This window comes from Jaculus jaculus, chromosome X (genome assembly GCF_020740685.1).
Source record: "Jaculus jaculus isolate mJacJac1 chromosome X, mJacJac1.mat.Y.cur, whole genome shotgun sequence".
Lineage (NCBI taxonomy): Eukaryota > Metazoa > Chordata > Mammalia > Rodentia > Dipodidae > Jaculus > Jaculus jaculus.
In genome coordinates, this window is record NC_059125.1 from 107,052,479 (window position 1) to 107,058,697 (window position 6,219).

Here is a 6,219-nt window from a genome sequence, read left to right on the forward strand (position 1 = left end):
AAAGCCTGAAATGATAAAGCTTCTAGAGGAAAGCATATGGAATATACTTCCAGTTATTTGTCAAGGCAAGAACTTAATGAACACGACTCCCATAGCCCAGGAAATAGTCCCAAGAATCAACAAACAGGACTACATGAAGCCAAAATGTTTCTGACCACTAACAGAATCTATCAACAGGACAAAAAAGTCTATAGAATGGGAGGGAATCTTTGCTAGCTTTAGAGCACAGGGGTTAATATCTACAACATAAAAAATATTCCAAAAATGAAACACTTATAAAACTAAGGCTGGGGAGATACCTCCAATTGTAACTTTTGAATCTCCCAGAAGATATGGCATTCATTTTTAGCCCCAGGGGCAAGGAAAGCAAGATAGAAAATCCCCTAGACTAGCTGAATCAATCAAAGAGCTCTGGATTCAAGTGAGATACTCTGCCTAAGTAAAATAAAGACCTTGAAGAAGGCATCTGATGTGAACCTTTGGCCTGCACATGCTCATATATATGCACTCACTTCCCCAAACACATGTGCACTCAGCCACATGCATGTACACATGCACCCACCACATACATGTAAAAAAGCAAATAAAAACCTGCCAATTAATAAATGGGCTAATGAACTAAATAAATAGTTCTCAAGGAAGAAGCCCAAAAGGTTAGTAAATAATTTTAAAAAGGTATGACATCAAAATACTTTTTATTTATCTGATCCTAAAATGTCACATTTTTGAAGTACTGCACAATGGAAAACTTACTTTTTTCTCACCATTGCTAGATGAGATAAAAATCCAAAAGGAAAGGAATGAGGTAGTCTGGCATTTCATGCAGCAATTTCCCTCTCTGTTTAGGAGTCACGTCCTAGAACAAGATTGGCTCTTACAGGCATAAGAGAACAACTACATAAAAAAGAGTGGCATGGAAGAATTTTTGAGCAGAAATCACTATAAAGAGGGAATGAAGCAATCTTCTGGGCCACCTAAGGTATCCTTCAACAGCATTTTTAAGTTGCTGAGAGGCTAGCAGAGCTTGGAATGGCATGACTTTTGAGAAGGATAGGAACTAAGAGCAGGGCAGAATTGTAGAAAGATCTTACCAAAGACAGGTTAATCTATGGCTACATATCATTATTTACAATCAGTGAATAATTTTCTTTTTCTATGTTTTTGAAGTATAAAATCCTTGTCAAATGAGCATGTATCTAAAATGTGCAATGTTATGTGCTCTCAGCAGCTTTTATATCCTGGTATTAGAATCTTAAATGGAAATTGTTCAATGACTGTTTTTTTATTATACTACATGTAGAGGAAGCTACTATTGTTGGTTGGCTGAATGGATATGTTGTACCCATCAAATTGCCCTAGACATTTTTATTTATATTTATATATTAGTGCTGCTCTTACCTTTGGTCAGAAAAGCTTCCTTTTGCAAATGGTGGTGACTACTGGGGAAACTTAAAACTCACCAAACTGCTGAGAATAAGTCACTGTTGAATGCTTAGTGCTAAAGGGGGCATCTCTATCACACCATCCAAGGCTCATGCAACATTACAGAAGAGTCAGCAGAAAGAAGTGATGAAGAGGAAGGGGAGGAATGCTTTGGAATGGTGTCTTCTGGACATGAGGTGACATGCATTCATGATCTCTCTCAGTGACTGTCATTATCTGCTTCATATTGGGCCTATCAACATTTTCTCATGGATGAAAAAGGAGGGCAAAAACGAAATCAAACTACAAGAGGGACAAGTTGTAAAGAAGAAGGGAGTGGGGTTAAGGACAAAATAAAGTATTGTTAGAGGGATATGATCAACATACATTATTTACATGCACAAAAAGTATCAAACTATCAAAAAGTTTAAAAAATCCCTTTGAAAAACTCTTACAAGGACGTTATTAATCAGCTCCTAAGTAACCGATTCTCTCCTTGGAGTTGAGGACAGAATTGAAAGACATTTTACTCTGAGTATTTTGTGGACATTTTTCCTGACTGTTCTTTGAGGACATTGAAAATAATCCCCTTTGTAAGTCATGGAGTGTATGAGAGCTTATTCTATAAAGCTGCTGTTTCGGTGCATTATCTGTTAGAGATTATGGTTTAGATTTGTTGACATTTTATTTGCATACTTCTAAGAAAATATAGTGCATTTTAAAACAGTACCTTGACTCTAAAAATGTATTGAAAATCCTCTCAATGATAACAGTGAGAAGTGTATTTTAGTAAAAATAATTCAATAATGTTTTTACTATAATACATGCAATAAAGAAAGTGTTCCTCTGGCCATTGCTATCTAATTATGCTTCATCGAGCTGGAGAAAATGTCTATACAGCTTTGGCACTTATCCTGAAATGCTCACTAAGTAGTAACAAGTGCCAAGAAAATTAGAGCCTCCTGTTGTATGAACACACATGCAGAGCCCATATGTTGGAAAACTGATCAGAACTTTGTTTATAATAATCAATTACTTTGGAATATTTACATGATGCAACTGAAGTTAACAGTTCACATAGAATTGATTGATGAATATCCACATGCAGCTTTTTAGAGTAAAAATACATTTTTTGGTTGTTCAATTTAGGGTCTCACTCTAGCCCAGGATGAGCTGAAATTCACTCTGCAGTCTCAGGCTGGCCTAGAACTCACAGCAATCCTCTTCTCACTGCCTCTGAAGTGTGTGGGTTAAAGGCATGCACACTATGCCTTACAAAATACATTTTGTTTAAGGTTTAAGAGGGCTAATATTGATGGTCAAATTTCTTTCTTTTTTGGTTATATCAAAAAGACTATATTTGTAATGTTATAGAAACATTTTAAAAATATTTATTTATTTGCAAGGAGAGAGAGAGAGAGAAGGGTGTGCAGGGCTTCTAGCCACTGCGAACGAACTCCAGATGCATGTGCCATTTGTGTGTCTGGCTTTATGTGGGTACTGGAGAATCACACCAGGGTTGTTAAGCTTTGCAGCAAGCACCTTAACCACTGAGCATTCTATACAGCCCAAAGATTTTGGGTTTTTTTTTGGTTTTTCAAGATAGGGTCTCACTCTAGCCCAGGCTGGCCTGGAATTTACTGTCATCTCAGGCTGGCTTTGAGCTCACAACAATCCTCCTATCTCTGCCTCTTGAGTGCGGGGATTAAAGACATGGGCCACCACACCTGGCTTAGAAACATTTTTAATAAACTTTATTATTTATTATATATGTATTTATTTAGCAGAGAGAGGGGGAGGGAAGGAGAGTGTAGTGAGTGACAGGATGTTTTGTCACTGAAAATGAATTCTAGACGCATGCAACATTTTGTGTTTCTGGCTTCATGTGTTTACTGGAAAACAGAACTTGAGAAGTCAAGCTTTACAAACAAGCACATTTAACGACTTAGCCATTTCTATAGCTTTTATAACATCTTAAAAACTCAACATTTTTTTGTTGCAGGATTGTTAACTCTAAACATACTGATATACAAAAGATCTCCAGATCTTTTACTCAAAATCTGCATCTACTGAAAATTAACTCCTAAATTCCTTCTCTAAATAGCTAAAGAAAAACATTAGTCTAGTGCTTGTTTCTGTTAGCCTTATTACTTTAGTCTATAACTTCTTATGCTTTTAAATTTTCATTACATATACACACATATTCTTTGTACATGGTACTGTGTTATATAAGGAAATTTTCATACAAACATATATCATATATTGAGTAAAATCCACCCATAAAACACTTTTCTCTCCTTTCATTCTCCTGTTGTCCCTTTTCTTACCATAGACAGTTGCATTACTATTTTCATGTCATATATAGATACAAGATCTAATGTATATATGTATATATAAGCACAAATGACATGGAATAGATGATATTTATCTTTGGGACACTGGCTTAATTCACTTCATATTGATGGATATTAGGAGAAAGGACAGCCTTTGCTGTAGGTAGTCAGGAATCCAGGCCAAAAAGAACAAAGTTCAACTTGCTCTGATGAGACTAAAAGAATTCCAATGTAAACCTAAGCCTGATTCAAGATGGTGATCAGGGGCTGGAGAGATGGCTTAGCGATTAAGTGCTTGCCTGTGAGGCCTAAGGACCCCGGTTCGAGGCTCAATTCCCCAGGGCCCATGTTCGCCAGATGCACAACGGGGCGCACGTGTCTGGAGTTCATTTGCAGTGGCTGGAAGCCCTGGTGCGCCCATTGTCTGTCTCTCTCTATCTGCCTCTTTCTCTCTCTCTCTGTCACTCTCAAAACAAATAAATAAATAAATAAAAATTTTAAAAAATGGTGACCAAGAACAGTCCTTTGTTTTTACATCTTGGTTCATCCTCCTCCAAAAAAATTTTTTTAGAATATTTTTTATTTATTTATTTGAGAGCGACAGGCACAATGAGAAAGACAGATAGAGGGAGAGAGAGAGAATGGGAGCGCCAGGGCTTCCATCTTCTGCAAAGGAACTCCAGACACGTGCGCCCCCTTGTGCATCTGGCTAACATGGGACCTGGGGAACCGAGCCTCAAACCGGGATCCTTAGGCTTCACAGGCAAGCGCTTAACCACTAAGCCATCTCTCCAGCCACCCCCCCAATTTTTTTTTTAATGGGCTTACTTCTCTTGTCAGTGGGCTCTTTCTGCGTCTGTGCTATTCTCCCAGACTCACCAACCAATTGAGATCCTCCATACCAAATTAAACTTAACCAATAAATCTCAGCTCAACTTGATGCCTAATTTATTATCCCTAAGGCTATGAGAAAAATCTAAGTCATCATGTAAATTACCTGCTGTGGAACTCTACCAACTTGGAACCCTACTGCTTTACTTTCCTAAAGACATTCTTTCTTAATTTGCCTTTCTTGTGAGTCTGCCCCTGTCACTTTGAGATTTGCAAGATAGGAACTCAGAGCTTGGGTGCCTATGTTGTTATAAAACCAGTGACAATATGATCATCTCTGATTGCATTCATTTTTCTGAACACTACATAACAGATGTTCTTCATGGCTGAAAATGTCTCTTGTGTATGTATCCTACATTCTATTACTCCATTCTTCTGTTGTGGGACATTTATGTTGGTTTCATCCTTGAGCACTTGTGAACAATGCTGTCATAAATGTGGATATGTAAGTATCTCTGTGATATTATGACTTAGAGTCATTTGAGTAAATACATTGTCATAGTATAGCTGGGACATATCATAGATCTGCCTTTGCCTTTCTGAGAAACCTCCATACTGATTTCTATAGTGGATGGAATATTTTATGTTCTCATCAGGAACACATAGGAGTTCCGTTCTGTCTGAATAGGGCCAGCATTTGTTGTTATTTGTATTCTTCTTTTTTTTTTTTTTAAGGTAGGGTCTTGCTTTAGCCCAGGCTGACCTGGAATTCACTATGTAGTCTCAACCTTGCCTTGAACTCATAGTGATCCTTGTACCTCAACCTCCCAAGCACTGGGATTAAAGGTGTGCACCACCATGCCAGGGAAAGGGGTGGGGAGGATGGGTGCACCCGGGCCTCTAGCTGCTGCAAACAAAATCCAGATGCACGAACCACTTTGTGCATGGGAACTTGGAAAATGAGCATGAGTCATTAGGTTTTTCAGGAAAGTATTTTAACTGCTGACCTAACTTTTCAAGACCATTTTTATATTCTTAATGACTGTCATTGTGATTGGGGTGAGATGGATTCTTGGAGTTTTTTTTTTTTTTAACTTTTTGTTGACAACCTCTGTATATGGAGATGCACTGAAGATTAAATTTGTGTTTCTAGGGCTGGAGAGATGGCTTAGCGGTTAAGCACTTGCCTGTGAAGCCTAAGGACCCCGGTTCGAGGCTCGGTTCCCCAGGTCCCACGTTAGCCAGATGCATAAGGGGGCGCACGCGTCTGGAGTTCATTTGCAGAGGCTGGAAGCCCTGGCGCGCCCATTCTCTCTCTCTCCCTCTATCTGTCTTTCTCTCTGTGTCTGTCGCTCTCAAATAAATAAATAAATAAATAAATAAAAATTAAAAAAATTGTGTTTCTATGATGGCTAGTAAGGTTAACAATGTTTGTTGAATATTTATATTTCATCTTTTGAGAACTTTCCATTTTATTAGCACATTGGTTGCTTGGATTGTTTGATTTCTTATTTAGTTTTTTTTTTTAAGTTCTCTGCATACTCTAGATATTAATCCTCTGTCAGACAGATAACTAGCAAAGATTTTTTTTCATTGTGTTGACTGCCTCTTCATTCAATTAACTGTCCTTTGG

At 37.9% G+C, this 6,219-nt stretch overlaps 1 non-coding gene across 1 annotated transcript; it reads left to right on the forward strand.

Moving 5' to 3' along the window:
- The first annotated feature begins 728 nt into the window (after positions 1-728).
- LOC123456980 lies at positions 729-895 on the forward strand. The gene has a single exon (XR_006634834.1).
- The last annotated feature ends 5,324 nt before the right edge of the window (positions 896-6,219 follow it).